This window comes from Octopus bimaculoides, chromosome 1 (assembly GCF_001194135.2).
Source record: "Octopus bimaculoides isolate UCB-OBI-ISO-001 chromosome 1, ASM119413v2, whole genome shotgun sequence".
NCBI classification, from domain to species: Eukaryota; Metazoa; Mollusca; class Cephalopoda; order Octopoda; family Octopodidae; genus Octopus; species Octopus bimaculoides.
This window is the reverse complement of record NC_068981.1, coordinates 159,757,961-159,775,715: the sequence shown is the minus strand read 5'-3', so window position 1 is coordinate 159,775,715 and position 17,755 is coordinate 159,757,961. Positions and strand designations below refer to the sequence as shown.

Genomic DNA, 17,755 nt, shown 5'->3' with positions numbered 1-17,755 from the left:
ATATATATATATATAATTTCTAAACGGTGCGTATTTTAGAGATTTTATGCTTAGCATGCAGTAGCTGTATCAGATAAGTTACAGCTTTAGACTATTAAATATATGTGTTCCAGTTATATGTACAACATTATAATGATCACGGTTAAACTTTGATGGTAAGCTTAACTATCTTTACCGACTTGGCTACATTAAGTTAAATTAGCTACTTTGTTTATCAGTCATTAGTATGTTTCAAGTATTTAAGTTTACTAAACGAAGGTTTTGTGTTTTTAGAACGTAACTTTTCGATGTGGTACCGAACTGTATGTACAAACATTTTCCACAGATTTATATTCTTTGTAGACGAGTGAACGAAGGATCCTTTCTGTAGAATCGTTCTACCTAAGAGAAGTAGCAGCTAAGTCTTCCTCAAATCCCATCCTCTATATTTAGAAAAGGAGGACACTTTGGATAGTGTAGACATGGGTGTACTATGCCTAGGGAAAATAAGAGATTGTCTTAGCTCTGTTCCACCAGCATTTGATATCGGAAGATCTGTTTACTTGACACTGGATACTCTTATGGAAAGACATTTGCACATAACTTTCTTGGATTCTTTGTATTTTAGTCAGGCAGGAGTTGTTGTGATAGTCATGCTTTTGCCAAGAACAGTAATATTAACGATGTTAAAATGACATCCCCACCCTAGCTCTGAATCAAACAAAATCATGTTGTGACTTTTCTTTTAAAGGAAGGAACTTTACGATATTTAGCACTGATCAGTATTTTGTTTTGTTGGTAAAACATTGAAATTATTCATTAATATAAAGAAATTTTTAAAAAATTTACATTTTTGTTCAATCCTTTTTTTTTCCCTATTAAAGACTAAATTGTTATTAGTCAAATAAGTTTAGATAACATTTTGGTTTGAATGCAGAAAGAAGGAATTTATCAAGAGTTTAGAGGAATGATTGTGATCATCAAAATGCCATTAAAATACTTAAAATTTAGAAAGTGTTTCTGTTGTGACATGCTGTCACATACCTAAGTGAAATTCAAGCCTTTTACTTGCCATATTTCTGTTGAACTACTCTGTCTTTGTTTCAATTTATTTGGAAAATAATGAATTTAGTAAAGTAACTTTGTCATTATTAAATTGGTATTTAAGACATAGATTAACTGGAAGTATAAAAAAAGTTAAAGTGCTGACAGAGATTGAAGAATAGAGTGCCCTTGCTTAGCACTGTTTTACTTCTATTATTAATGTAGTAGTGTCAAAAACCTAATTAGAATTGATTATGCAGTGAAAAGATAACATCAGGACAATGATTATTATTGCTTTAATAATTTTGGCAAGTATGGGAGAAAACTCTCCCAGTAAAACTTTGCCATGGTTGTTGAAGCAAAAAAGAAAATTATGAAGTAGTTGAAGAATATTGTACACAAGTTGGCTTGAAAATTTAGCATATTTAATCTTTAATTACCTGTACTGATGAAAATTTTTAACCCTTTTGATACCTACTTACTGGAGACTACCTTGCTGCTCTACTACAAACTACTTGTTTTTAAGCCATCATAATTTCTTGTCATATTCTAAATACCAGCTAAATAATGACAATGTTATTTTACCAAATTCATTATTTTCAAAATTAATTGAAACAAAAGCAATGTATTTCAACAGAAATATTGTAACAAAAGAGTTAGAGAATATTCAGTATAATGCTATGGTCTTAATGGAAAAGTATAGCATATTACTAGATTTGTCATAGTTCATTTCACTGAAAAGTAAATGCTTCTCCATTGTGATAATTTAGTAGAATAAAGAAAAGGTAATGGCTTGAAAAGGAAAGAAAAAAACATTTATTTCTAGTATGGTATGAATAAGTAAATTTGAAGAGTCAATAGTAAAATCACGGAAATGGGCTGTGCGTGAGAAGACCCGGCAAGCCAAGTAAGATCGTTGCCAGTGCCCCTGGACTGGTTCTTGTGCGGGTGGCACATGAGATGCACCATTTTGAGCGTGGCCGTTGCCAGTACCGCCTGACTGGCTCCTGTAGGATTTTCGAGCGAGATCGTTGCCAGTGCCCCTGGACTGGCTTGTGCGGGTGGCACATAAAAGACACCATTTCGAGCGTGGCCGTTTTCGTGCGGGTGACACGTAAAAGCACCCACTACACTCTCTGAGTGGTTGGCGTTAGGAAGGGCATCCAGCTGTAGAAACTCTGCCAAATCAGACTGGAGCCTGGTGTTGCCATCCGGTTTCACCAGTCCTCAGTCAAATCGTCCAACCCATGCTAGCATGGAAAGCGGACGTTAAACGATGATGATGAATACTTCAATGTTTTAAACATTTTAGAGGAAAACTAGAAATGACGACTCTAAAGGCATAAATTTAAGTTAAATGTTCCCTAATTTTAACTTGAGTGGTCATCAGTATTTTAATACAGGCATTGATTTTTGTCTCTTTTGGGGGCACAATAGCTGTGAGGTTGATCATGGGCTACAAACTACATGGTCATGAGTTTAAATTTTGCTATGACCACTGTGTTTGACCCTAATCCAAATTAGACTCAGTTACTCCTAAGTCATAGCTAAATGTTTAACACCAGACATTTGTAAAAAGAATTGCTTAAACAAGAGGAAAATATCTAATTTCACAAAACCATTATTTCTGTTAGCATGGGGATTCAGATTTAAAACAGTAAAAATTAATAATAAAAAAAAAAAACAGGAAAAGATGTCAATACCTGTGTCCTTTTTAGGATCTCAAAGACTTAATGATGAGGATAACTTAATAGTGAGATTAGTTCATTAGATGTAGAATTACAGTTGATGTAGGCTGGTCATTGAAGGGAAATCAGTAGCTAGATGAGATGCAGTTTTAAGAAGGATGTGAATGAAGTATTTAACATGGAGCTTGTGAAGTGAAACTTAATAAATTAATGATAGTAAAAGAGATGGTTACACAAAGTGAATATATGTGGGTATGACACAGTTATTAGTTTACAGGTTGTAGAAGACAGAGAGAAAGGTCCAAAAAATGGACCAGTGTTTGGACAATGCTATTGATTATGTGTTTATGTCTTAGATAGATATAAAGATTTTTATAGTCTTCCAGATCTCAAGATATGTCCATTGTAATTCTTCAGAGCTTGCTTTCCATTGACTTTCTCCTTTTTGCTGCCATCATCATCACTTGTCTGTTTTCCATGCTGGCATGGGTTATATGGTTTGACAGGAGGTGAACCAGGTTCCACAGTCTGTTTTGGCTTGGTTTCTATGGCAGGATGCCCTTCCTAATGCCAACTGCTTTACAGACTGTACTAGGTGCTTTTTACATGGCAACTGCACCAGTGCTTTTTACGTGACACCAACATTCTAAAAATGTTTTAACATCCAACATTAGCATAATCATAATTTTTTACACATAAATGACATTCCTCAAATTTGCTGAATAATGTTTAACAGTTTCCAATAATTTAAAAAAATTCTGCATTTTTTTGAAAATGTCTAAATTTTTGAAATCTATATGTTAAAGCTCTAAATCAAATAAGACATTTATAACATAAGCAGAACAATTCCCAGGGGCTAGGTTTAAATTTTAAAGTGCTAGAAAATACTTAAGTAATTGTAAACTGTTGTTGACTAAACAAAGATCAAAATGCTATTTGCATGGTATTGTTTACATATCTGGGTGGTGGATCTACTATTTATATATATATATACATGCACATTCTAGATCTTGTTCAATAATGGATCATCTGACTGGATGGCAAAACCCTCACTCACCAGCACACTGCCAGAAAGGCTACTGATCCTCTGAAGTAGTGATCTAAGTTCATCCTATACTTGAACCCTTCACATCTTGTCATTCCTATTTTGTTTTCACTCACCAAGGGGCATACTAAATAGCTTTGCCAATCTTTCATCTTCAGATCAGTAATTCTGTGAAACTTCCTGCTAATATTACAGCCAGCTGCAACCTGCACAAGTTCAAGTTGAGCTGTATCGATTCTATCAATATGGGTGATCCTAAACAGGTTATGGACTTGTTTGTTTCTTTACTCTTGTACTAGATAGTAATAAATATCTTTTGAACATGACTATATGCACATACACAATTGCTTGGTCACTATAAATGAAATAATCACAAACTTGGTAGACTGGCAGGTTTTGATTATGATTGACTGTCCAATATAAGACATGACTGAATTGATTGGTGTTATGAGTGTTACTCTGAAAGCAGTAACTGAAATTTCAGTGAAGGTTACAAAGTGCATGTATATTTTTGCTGCCATCTACTATATTCAATTCTCGCTGCCTTTTATTCATTGTCTTTGTTGGATCAACAAGTTTCTCTCTTTTTGACTGCTCAAAGTTTTGTTGAAACCCCCCACTGTTGAATGGGGGTTTTGTTGAACAAAACCCCCATTCAACAATATTTTGAAGTGGGGTTTTGTTAGTAACCCTCATTCTCTTTGGCTTCCACTGCCCCTGTTGTTAATTTAAAAACTTGTGACAATTTATCATTTTTTGTTCCCAAGTATTAATGTAAGGTATTTTACATTATTGTAACATTGGGTAAAATAGAAACGTGTGAGATGTGGGCCCTGAATGCAGAGGACATGCGAACGTTAAAAAGGAATGAGGCTAGTATGCTCCACTGGATGTGTAATGTAAGTGCACATGTTTGACAGAGTGCTAGTGTTTTGAGAGAGAAGTTAGGCATGAGGAGTTAGTTGCTGTGTACAAGAGAGAAGACTATGCTGGTTTGGTCTTGTGATTCAGATGGGTACCAGTCTCTCAAAGTAGATAGAACACATGGAAGTGGGAGACTCGGGAAGATGTAGGATGAAGTACTGAACGATGACCTCAGGATGTTGAACCTTTCAGGTGAGATGACAGAGGACTGAGAACCTTGGCACCTTGTACTCAAGAAGACCCGTATTCCACAACAGAAGCGTTGAGACTGGTCCCTCTGGTGGTGAAAAGCACTCATAGCAGTGCCTCATAAAAGTGTCTGTGTGGTGCCATGTAAATGCACCCAACGCACTCTGTAAAGTGGTTGACATTACGAAGGGCATCCAGCACTAGAAACCATGCCAAATCAGACTGGGATCTGGTGTAGCTCCTGGCTTGCTAGATCTGGCCAAACTGTCCAGCCCATGCCAGCATGGACAATGGATGTTAAATGATGATGATGACTTATTTTTTATAAGGGAAAAAATAAGATATCTGGAAATGGAACACTTTTTTAAATTATAAATTGACATAGCATTTCAATTGGTGGTTTCTGGTCACTGGATATATGCATAGACTGCATATTATGTACATGACCTTCATTTCTAAATTAAGGGCTGATGCATCTACTAGTGGACTTAGTAGGTAAAAGAGTTATGTTGCTTGGGTTATGATGAAATTTTTTTGCAGACCTTCATTTTTACTAGTACACTGAGACAACAAGGTAATGCCATTAGTAGAAGTTGGGAAGGGTGGGGGGAGTAAAGTGTAGTGTCCAAAAGAAACAGGGGATGCTAAGCTAAGAGAAGTTAGTATGGGTATGAGTTAAAGCACTTGTGAATGTGATTGGAGAAATGAATGGAGGAATGAACAGGCAGAAGAAAGTGACACCAACACATTATTCATTTTTACATCAATATATATTATATTTGTCCAACCCATGCTAGCATAGGACATGAATGTTAAATGATGATGATTTACAAATGTTTTGCTGCAGCAAATACTTTTCTAGTTAAATTAGCTATTTTCAGTTTGATGCAAAGAAATAATGTATTTCTAAGTACAACTTTATCGATGTGGCTATTTAAATTCAAGAATTCACTGTTGGAAATAGAATTAGGTTCTATTATAAGTCCTAATTCTTTAATAAATGAATAATTAACATTGGATGATGATGATCATCATCATCGTTTAACATCCGCTTTCCATGCTAGCATGGATTGGACGATTTGACTGAGGACTGGTGAACCAGATGGCTACACCAGGCTCCAATCTGATGTGGCAGAGTTTCTACAGCTGGATGCCCTTCCTAACGCCAACCACTCCGAGAGTGTAGTGGGTGCTTTTACGTGCCACCGGCATGAAGGCCAGTCAGGCGGTTCTGGCAACAGCTATGCTCAAAATGGTGTATTTTATGTACCACCTGCACAGGAGCCAGTCCAGCAGCACTAGCAACGATCTCGCAGAGGGGATGACAGGGGACCATTGCATAACATGATCATTGTTACTCATAGATTCTAGGATTATCAGTGATAACAGGAACTTGATGTGCACATCTGTGAGTACGTTTTGGGTTTATTTTTTATTTCACAGGTCTTTGAAAGCACAGTGCAACAAGGAATGTAAACACCACCGTTTCACTCAGCTGGTGACAAGTGACACTGTGAAATGTCCAATAATTTGTTCACATTGGTCACATATATGCATGTGTACTTTCACTCACTCACACACATATATATAAGGAGCTTCCATTCATTTATGAAATTCATGTGCAAGGTATTGAAGGCTATAGTAGAAATCACTTGCCCAAGGTGCCATAAAATGAAACTTTGCAACCATGTGGTTACAATACAGCCTTCTTAACTGGACATCCATGCTTGCATATTATATTTTTAATGTGAGGGTAAGAAAAGTTCAATTAAGTTATTGATTTAATCGTCTTGCTTTTACCCTTCTCTACTGCTTGTCATCTCTCTGCTCCCCATGCACTCTTTTGACATCCACCATTCTCTCTTAGCATCATTGATCTCTGTCACTATCCATCCCTCACTCTTTCTTACCACCACTTATTTTTATTGTTATTCTTTTCTATCTCACACATTACTGCCTACTTCTATCACTCATTGTTGACAAGCACCCTTGTCCCTCACTTCCATGACTCCTCCCGTCACTGTCTCTTCCACATCATGTCACTCATGTTGTTTTCTATTTAGTCTCCTTAACAACAAGCAGCATGTAGCTGCATATCACTGTCTTTTTTTTCTCTGCTGTTATCATTTTTCCTTCCATTATATTCATACATGCCTTCTTTTTTCTTGGTTCTTCCTGTCTTCTGTTTAAGTTCTTTATGTTTGCCATAAATGAATTGAAACAGAGCAGAGAGGACTCTTTAGTCTTGCTTAGGACAAGGTGCCATGATAAAATGCACCCAGTACATTCTGTAAACTCATTGGCGACCAATTCTACTGAGAAAGGATTCTTTAATTTTACCAAGGACATGGCTGGTGCTATGATAAAATGAACTCGAGAATAATTGGCTTGAGAAAGGGAATCCAGCCATAGAAAACTTGCGGAAAATGAAATGTATGTGAGATTTGTCCCTCTGATCCATCTGAATGGGCCATAACTCCATATAAAGACTTGGCAACCCATCCAACCCCTTCCAGTATGTAAAGCAGATGTAAAATAATGATGATACTTGTATATAAATAGTATTTTAAATACTAGTGGCGTATAAAACAATCCCACTGTGTATTTAAATTTATGATAAACTTCTACATGAAACATATGCAACAAAGTTACAATATGCATCTATATGAAAAATATGCAAATTAAATATTTGAAAAAGTCTACACATCACAGTGTATATGTAAGAAATACATTATTTACAAATCTGGACAGATTTGTTTCTAAACAATCTTGTTAGTGATGTTTGTCTTCAACAAGCTTCCAGAAACAACTCAATGTAATGTAACACACATGAGTAATGTATATTTCATACACACACACACTAAAGTGTTACTTGTCATATGATGAATAATATACTTTTGCTGCCATGGGTCATATCAGGAAATATGGTATACATGCAATGATGAGAAATTAACTTATCAAATTTCTTGGTGTTTGTACAAAATGATGAAATGAATACTAATTTTCAAAAGAAAAATATTTATTACCTTAAAATGAAATAAAACAAATTTTTCATTTAACTCCTCCCTTAATTGTGCTGTGATTTACTTCCCTCCTTCTCCTTCTCATCTGTCTTGATTCTTTCTCTCCAACTGTGTGTGTGGAGAGTATTTATTTACTCATTGCCTGTCACCAAGCCTAGTATGTGCACTCATCCTGCCCCTTTCATATTTACTCTCTGTCTCTCTCTCTCTTTTAGTCTCTTTCCTCCTCTTTATAATGTAAAGTGGTGACTGGAGAAATCAACCAACCAACATTTACATCAACTATAATGAAAGAGAATATATATTCTATATATTTTATATTTTATATGGGGAGGTGGTGGTATATAATATATTGTGTGTGTGTATATGATAGACCTTCCCATCAAGAACAACATCAGTATTCAATAACATGTTGCTCATGTGCAAAGCTTGACCTAAGAACTGTCAGCGAAACTCTTTCCCTGTTCCATTAGCCTGACTTCATTGCCACAGAACTTCGATAAATAAAAAGTGTTGTTATTTAATCCGCACAGAAAATTGGTTTTGTGTGAGTTTGTACAGAGCCTGCCTCTCTTATAATTGTATATTAAATTGGTGTACTGTGTACCTCATGTTAGATACAAAAGGACACTTGCTAGGGAAAGTAAAGATGCAGAACCCAAACTCTTTAGTGATAATCTTAATGACTGCAGTTTACATCATATGTAAAATTCGCTTCACTGAAACATATGCCTCAGCTGATCACAATACTAACCAGAATACGGCAAACCTATGCAGTGAGATCTGTCAAACCACCTTCTTCCATGGTTGAAAGTATTTAATGGGAAATAGGTGCAGGCATGACTGTGCAATTAAGCTTACTTTCCAACCACATGGTCTTGGGTTCAGTCCTACTTCATGGTACCTTGGGCAAGTATCTTCTACTATAGCCCTGGGCTCACCAGAGTCTTGTGAGTGGATTTAGTAGTCAGAAACTGAAAAGAAGCTTGTCATATATGAATATGTGTACATCGTCATCATCAAATGTCTGTTGTCCATGCTCGCATGGGTTGGACGGTTTGACCAGGGCAGGCAAGCTGGAAGGCTGCACCTGGCTCCAGTCTGATTTGGTATGGTTTCTATGGATGGATGCCCTTCCTAACGCCAACCACCCCGAGTATGTAATGGGTGCTTTTATGTGCCACTGACATGGGTGCCATTTGTGTGACACCAGTATCTGCCATGACCGTGATTTTACTTGGCTTGATGGGTCTTCTTTTCAAACATGACATAATACCAAAGGTCTCTGTTATTGCCTCTGTGAGGCCCAACACTTGAAAGGAGCTTTTCACATGCCACTGGTATCAACCACTTAGCCTCAATGAGGCCCAATGCTCAAAAGCTACTTTTTATGTGCCAGTTATGTGACACCAACATCAGCCACCACTATGATCTCACTTGGCTTGACAGGTCTTCTCAAGTACAGCATATTGCCAAAGGTCTCGGTCATTAGTCATTGCCTCTTTGAGGCCCAAACTTTCAAGATTATACTTCACCACCCCGTCCCATGTCTTCCTGGGTCTACCTCTACCACAGGTTCCCTCCACATTTAGAGATTGGCACTTCTTTACAAAGCTGTCCTCGTCTATACGCATCACATGACCATACCAGCGCAGTTGTCTGATGCCTTGTGCCCAACTTTTTTCTCAAGATGCTTACACTCTGTTGAGCATGCGCACTGACATTGCACATCCAGTGAAGCATACTGGCTTCATTTCTTTCAAGCCTACGCATGTTCTCAACTGTTATAGCTGTTTGCACACAGGCATCATACAATCTGCCTTTCACTCTGAGGGAGAGGCCCTTTGTTGCCAGCAGAGGTAGGAGCTCTCTGAACTTTGCCCAGCCTAATCTTATTCTCACAGCTACGCTCTCAGAGCATACACCTCCACTACTAACTTGGTCACCTAGATAACAGAAGATATCTATTCTAGCTTATCCCACTGGCAGTTGATGGAGTCTATTTTCTGTACATTTCAATGTTTATTGTACCTGTGCATCCTCCACACACAAAAGCTATTTTCTCTGTTAACCTTCCTCTGATATTGCTGCATCTCTTATGTGTCCATAACTTACACCAAGTACATCTTATGGAGTTTCTACCTACAGCTTTTCTACAGATCGAGCAGGGCCGTCTGCCTGAAGGGATTTGTGATCCTGCCTTCCTACTTACTAAGACTTTGAATTTTGCTAGGTTAACTCTAAGGCCCTTTGATTCTAGACCCTGCTTTCATACCTGAAACTTCTCTAGTTCTGGTAGTAATTCAGCTATAGAGGAGCTCCCAGGAGCAGCCTGTCTTAAATTCCTCTTTTATTGCATGCAGGACTATGATGAACAAGAGGGGGCTGAGGACCAATCCTTGGTGAACCTTTACTTGTACCCTGAATTCTTCACTGTACTCATTGGTAACCCTCTCCTTACTGGTAGCATCCCACTACATGGCTTGTACAGCTCTCACCAATCTATCCCTAGTTTCCGCATTGACCACCAGATAAAGGATTGGGAGACCCTGTCAAAGGCTTTCTCCTAGTCAACAAAAGCTAAGTACAGAGGCTATGTGTGTGTGTGTTTATATACACTCTTGCCTTGATAGTCTTTGATGGTTGTAAATTAGCATCATTGTCGTACAAGTGGTGTCTTCCATGAAAAACATATCTAGCCTTGAGGCAATATTACTTTACTTGGAAACAGATGAAGGTTGGTGACAGGAGAGGTATCCGACTGTTGAAAATCTGCCTCATCAAATTCTATATGACCCAATCATTCATAGAAAATTGAACGTTAAATGAAAGTAACTCCTGCTTTATAAGTATAAGAAATTGGGACATCTTCCTATTCAGTACTGTTTTTGGAAATTTTTCCGAGGTACAACCTGCATAAACCTATCCATTACTAGACAATCATTTACCCTAAGCTGGGTTCAGCTGTTCTTTCAAAATACTTGTTTCTAACAACCGTCCTCATAAGGTTAGTGTGGTGGGGAGAATATATATATATAGTCAATGTATGAATACATACTCCAAATTGTAAACTGACTACAATTTTGTACCTATGTAACTTGTAGCTGGAATTTTGCTGTTGGGCACATCTTTTCAAGCAGGTCTATTTCTGATTATAGAAAATTAAATTTATTAATAATAAAGACTGCTGACTATGAAAGGTTACTGGTTTTGTAGTGAACAAGAAAGGAAATAGAGAGTTAGGTGGTGGGAAAACAGTTATAATCAATTGTATTCTGTAATGGTACTCACAGCCCATTTATGTATGTCAATATAGCAAATGGTTTCTATTTAGAAGGATGTGTATTTTCTTTAAATGAAAATTAAAAATCTTAAATAACAATAGGTTGGCTTTATATGAGAAGTTTTTATTATCTAATTTTAAGTGCAGTTTATGTAAAAAATATGTTCTTACAAATAATGTAAATATTTTGTTCTATCTGTACATTACACACATATACAGTGTCCCTTTAAAGACATGTTTGTATTCTTCCTTTAAAACATTAATGTAAATGCATATATATGTGTGTGTGTTTGGCTAGATGATAGGAGGCAAAAAGCAATCACAACTACAAATATTTTGTAATGGTTTTTCTGTGTTACTAATATGTTGTCTATATGTACTAGGTTGGTCATCTAAGGTTAACAGATTGCACTACTTTTCTTGGCTGCAGAGTATAATTTTTGCAATCTGGACTAGTTTGAAATTTAAATCTTTAAAGCTAAGAATTGGATTAAAGATTATGTTAAATTATCAACTCAGAATTGATCCACAGACTATCCTTAAAATATTAATTTTCAAATTGGATCACTTTCTAACATAATTCACTACCTTTTGAAAATTTATGCTTTTTTAATGAAATTGGAGGCAAATTGTGGTAGTCGGTATAATTTAAATTTCCGTGAAAGGGATAGCTTTGTATTCCTTCTGTCTCTTCATTTTCTCTGTTTTGCATACATACATTCACTTTTATATATACTAAGATAAAGAATGTATACCTACTAAAGCAGGAAACTGAAAGAAGCTCATTGTATATGTGTGTGTGCGCGTATTACTGTCTCTTTGCCTTGATAGTGTGTAATAGTTGGAAGCATGTGTCACCATCATACAAGTGGTGTCTTTTGCTTCTAATTTTTCCTAAAAATATCTCTGGTCATAAGGAAATATTACCTCATATGTAAATAGGTGAGAGTTGGCAATGAGAAGGACATCTGGTCTTAGGAAGTCCATCTCAGTAAATTTCATCCGATCCAAAGCACAGGAATATAGATATTGAAAACAATGATGGTAATGAATGTTTATTTTCTGTGGACAAAAATTTTGTTAATTGAAAGTTTTAAGTGGGAATAATAGATGTTTAAATTAGTCATAATTGTTGGTGTCAAGCATTAAAGGTATATTGCAGATAAAAGAGCCTTATTTCTCTTGTGGTCAGCTCTCTGTTGAAATTTTCACTAGTTTTTCTCTAAACACCAAAGGTATAAATCAAACAAATGTTTTGCAATTGTTTTTAACTGATAATGGTTGTTGTTGGTCTATGTGTTTTTACGTCTGGTCAGTTTTCTTAAAATTTCTTTGTTTTTTATGGATAGTATAAATGTTGAAAATTAAACGAGATTTTAACTATTTGTTAATTTTGAAAAAATATAAATATATTTATTTCCCCATTAATTACAATGTGTTTGTGCTTAAAATGATTAAAATTATCATTGGATTGAAAAAAAACCCTTCTACCTGCAATTCTACACGGTTTTGAGTGGTGAAACTTGCCAGGATTTCTAAATCAGAAGGTCATTTGAAAAGGCTAAATCAAATGAATCACAAATGCAATATGATGGATAGAGACTATAAATCTAATTATGAAAGAACAATTTGTCTTGAAGTGAAGAAGATGGAATTGTCTTCAACAAGCCAAGACAAAAAATCAGTAAGAAAGGAAAGTGACAAATTAAGGAAAAAACAGTATTTCATTTTGATCTCCAACTTAATAGGCAAGTGTCTTCTACTGTAGCCCTGGGCCAACCAAAGCCTTGTGAGTGGATTTGGTAGACAAAAACTGAAAGAAGCACCAGGTGTCTTTGTGTTTGTCCTCTACTACCATCTGACAACTGTTGTTGGTTTGTTTACATCCCCATAACTCCACAGCTCAGCAGAAGAGAATGATGGAATAAGTACCAGGCTTTAAAATAAGAAAGTACTGGGGTTGATTTGTTTGACTAAACCCTTCAAGGTGGTGCCCCAGCATGGCTCCAGTCCAATGAGCAAAACAAGTAAAGGTTAAAAGATAAAATTTCCTTATTATTCCTTTATGTATAGTTTGGAGTAATAGTGTTCCTAAGTCCATTAGTACATTAAGTTCTCAGGACCTTTTTTTTTATCTTCATTGTTAGAATAGAGTGATGGTAATAAATGGCATTTTGTTGGCATACTTTGTCATAGATTGCAAAGGATCTTGCTTGAATAGTGTTTTAATGCATAAAAGCATTAATCCTGGATTTAGCTGGTGTGCTAACTTTTAAATCTGGTGTTGACAACTTTATCAGTTATAACACTTATTCCCATGTTCATTTATGACAGGTGGGGAATCTTTTTAGTGCAGCAGGCAAAAATTTACAAAGCAAAAGTTCCGTGGGCGGATCACAAGTTCTAACTTCTATATCTGTGTAAATCTTGTGTATATCTATGTATAATTCAATATACATTAATAAAGGTAAATTTAACACATTAAGTTAACATGTAACATCTTCATTAATGCCACCACTGAATTTAGGACATTTATATTACTTATGAGGCTTCTATATTTTTCAGCTAGAGTGTAGTTGGGCCTCAAGCGGGTTGGTACAAACCTAGCAATGTGTGTTTTATAGTGAAAAAAAAATTTTCATTCAAATGGCAATTGCTGGATGAGTTTCTGTTCAAGTCTAACCATTTTAAGTCATAGTGGAAATGCAACCTATGTTGCAAATAGACATACGAATGTTGTATAAATTTTATAATTGAAAAATTTACTATATTTTGTACATATATCAGCCTGTGGGCGAAATAAAATGGGCTTGTGGGCGTAGGTTTCCTCACCTTGCTCAATCATTTTGTTCTAATCATTGTAGCTGAGAAGGTCATGGAACATTAATGGTCAAATGGATTTTGGAACACTATTGTGCTATATTAAACACAAAGGACTAATAAGGAAATATGAAAATCTTTAATGGAAACGACAAAGCACAGGCATAGTTGTATTATGTGCATGGGTGTGGTGTGTGTGTGTAATGCTTTCCATTCATTTTGTCAATGCACTGCAAGCATACGACACATGATGATGACAGTGGTACAAAACATACAAGTGCTCAATGCAGCATTGTTGGATGTGTTAAGTCTGATACATGCTTATATGTGCTCTCAACAGGTATTGCATTCACAGATCACACTTTTGTTTTAGTCTTTCAACTGTACACATCTATGGTTTAAAAAAGAAATGAAACGACTATTAGTGGGAAATTGTTTGAGCTGTCTATTATGTCATGAACCAAGGTGTCCTATATGTTCTCTGAGGAAGAATTTGGTTACCTGTTGGCAGGTCAAAGTTAGTTTACTTTTTTCCAGAAAAGCTATTTGAGACAAATTTTCCTTAAAATTACCAACTTGGTAATATTTTGAAATTTGACACTTAGGCTAGAAATTTATTTGGGAGGGATATAGGCATTGGAATCTGCTAAAATGTCTGAATTTGAACACAGACACTAATAATAATAATAATCCTTTCTATTATAAGCACAAAGCCTGCAATTTGGGGGGCAGGGGCCAGTTGATTACATCCATCCCAATATTCAACTGGTACTTATTTCATCAACTCTGTAAAGACAAAAAGCTACATTGAACTTCATGGAATTTGAACTCAGTGTAAAGACAGATGAAATGCTGCTAAGCCATTTTGGCTGATATGCTAACAGTTCTACCAACTTGCTGCCCTTATGATGATGATAATAATAATTATGATCCTTTCTACTATAGACATAAGGCCTGAAATTTTGGGGGAGGGGACTAGTCGATTACATTGACCCCAGTGTTTCACTGGTACTTGATTTATTGACCCCGAAAGGATGAAAGGCAAAGTCGACCTTGGTGGAATTTGAACTCAGAACATAAAGCTGGGCAAAATGCTGCAAAGCATTTTGTCCAGTGTGCTAACAATTCTGTCATCTTGCTGCCTCAATAATAGTAATAATGATCCTTTCTACAATAGGCACAAACCCTGAAATTTTAGGGGAGGGTACTAGTTGAGTACATCAACTCCAGTACACAACTGGTACTTATTCAATCAACTCTCAAAGGATGAAAGGCAAAGTTGACTCTGACAGAAACTGCACTTGGAATGTGATAAGTTTCTGATTTTGGTACAAGGCCAGTTGTTTTGAAGTGGAGTTGGGGATCGATATCAGTCCCCAGTACTTGACTGGTACTTTATTTTATTGGTCCTGGAGGGATGAATGGTAAAGTTGACTTCTACAGGATTTGAATTCAGAAGGTAAAAAATCAGAACAAATATCACAAGTCATTTTTTACTGATGCTCTAATGTTTCTACCCAATAATAAGATATTGTTTTTGTTTTCTTGTTGCTTATTGAAATCATTGATTATTTGTGATCTTATTGATACTTTTTTCTAAATCTGTTACAATATTAATTATATTCTATTTACTGATATATCATAGCTCAATAACTTGAATGTAGTGTATTATATCAGAGGAGTGGCGTTGCTATGTTGGAATAAAGGAGTGGCTGTTTTCCTCCATTTAGGTCTGTACTTTATTAGTTGTACTCGGTTTAAATCCTAAATTGGTACTGACTTTGTTATGTCCACTCAAGGTCAATAAAATAATGCATGCGAGTGTGTATGTGAGTGCATGCCTACAAGTATATGTAAATTGTATGTGTGCATATTGTGGTACAAACAGGAGAAATAGAACCCAATATTGAAGAGTATGTATGTATGCGTGTATATGTGTATATATATGTGTATGTGTGTATATATATCTGTGTGTGTATGTGTGTATATATGTATCTCTGTGTGTATATATATATGTATGTGTGTGTATATGTATGTATTTGTGTGTGTGTATATATATTGTGCGTATGTATATAAAAGTTTCTTACGTTGCACTTCTATCACACAAACGCGCGCGCGTATTGACTTGGTGTGTTTGCACTGGCTGTGAGCATATAAGTGTGTGCGCGCATATTGTCTACGAATGTTTGTGTATATTGTGCTGGTGTGTCAATTAAATTAAGCTCACCATTCGTACATACACCACGTTAATTTATCTATTGATTTACGCTCTACACACTTATAACAGTAGCTTGTTTCCGTGTACAAGTTTCATTCTAGGTTCAGTGATTTCTTGCCTGGTCGTTTCAGATGACAGGTTGCCCAAAAATGTGCATTTCGACTCATGTAACGGGCGCCTTTGATAATTTCGTAAGTACTTCACTTGTGTGTTTATCTGCATGCCAACTCTCTCCTAATCCAGTTAGACCTCCAATGAAAAAAAAGTATTCCATTCGTGACCATCCCCACTTTTTGCTTTTGAGGGTATTCTAGGATTGCATTAACCAATGTGTCCTACCTTTTTTTTATAAAAAAAATTATGATGTGTGATATAGTTGATATTTGGCTGTTATTTCTAGCAGGTCGAACGACCATGTCAAGTTCCCAGTTATTTTGTTGTCGTCACTTGTTACCTTGAACTCGCTCTTAAGTTGTTTTATGGCTTCGTTTAATTCTCGTTGTTGTTAAGCCCTAGGTCAGCTCTTATCTTTGGATTAACGGTTTTCCAGCGGTAACTGTTCTCACTTTTTCCTCTGTACTAGGAACCCAGGGTCACATAATCCAACGTGTCCTTTTCTATAACAATACGGTGTGATTTGAGAGAATTTGGCTACCATCTCTAGCAGCTCATGCAACCACATTGTGGCTTCTACGTTGGCTAGATTAAGTTCTACTTGTTACTGACAGCGTGGCAAGAATAACACTCGCACATTCGCCTGTTTTATTTCGGTTTCAGTTTTCTGTAAAAAATAACAAAATAGAAAATAAAAACAAAAACAAAAAACGTACACATCAGCAACACAAGAAGCAGCTTTTGACTACATATTTATTTTGCCTGAAGTTAATACATGAGACTGGACAAGCTTTAATATCGTACGATTGCTCTACATATCTATAATAGTTATTATCATATTTGTGTATATAATATATATTATCGTTGGCTGCCTACCGTCTGAATTGAATGCAAAATGCGTTTTGTTATACTTGCATGTTTTAGCATAAGTTAATTAAAATGTGTATTATGTAAACTGCTGTCTGTGTATATATATATATGTGTGTGTGTGTGTGTGTGTATAATACCGACGATTAGATAAAGTGGCTGTCCTCGATAGATTTACGATACCTATGAGTTTATTTAATGATCCGAATGTCGCGCGTAGGCGTATCAATGTTTCTGCTTCGTCTTAACATTCTCATGACCATTGTACTACAGGTTATTTGGGTGACACCTCGCTCGGCATGTAGCTCTTGGGATTCCCTATATTAAGGGTAGGCACGTATGTGTCATTGAGAAGTCACAGCTGGTTGGGTCGATACTTAACTGACATATCGAGCAAATGCTTACCGTTTATATTTTGTGATTAATACAGACTTTTAATGCAACTGTCTGTAGCTGTAAAAAACGGTTCCAAAGGAAGTACACGTCACAGTTAAAAAAGCAAAAAAAAAAAAAAAAAAAGAGAAGACGATGGGTGTTTCTGTAGCCTACTGCACAATGCAG

The 17,755-nt window shown here is 36.1% G+C and overlaps 1 protein-coding gene across 4 annotated transcripts in view; it reads left to right on the top strand.

Moving 5' to 3' along the window:
* The window catches only part of LOC106884425 (protein transport protein Sec24A), an 82,523-nt gene that overhangs the window by 2,150 nt on the left and 62,618 nt on the right, over nucleotides 1–17,755 (top strand). The window contains exon 1 of one of the 4 annotated variants that reach the window (XM_014935806.2): nucleotides 16,128–16,404. The exons of the other annotated variants lie outside the window; for them this stretch is intronic. The gene's annotated coding sequence lies outside the window, so the exon portion shown is untranslated. Of the gene's footprint in view, nucleotides 1–16,127; nucleotides 16,405–17,755 lie in introns of those variants that run through there. 4 annotated transcript variants of the gene reach the window in all.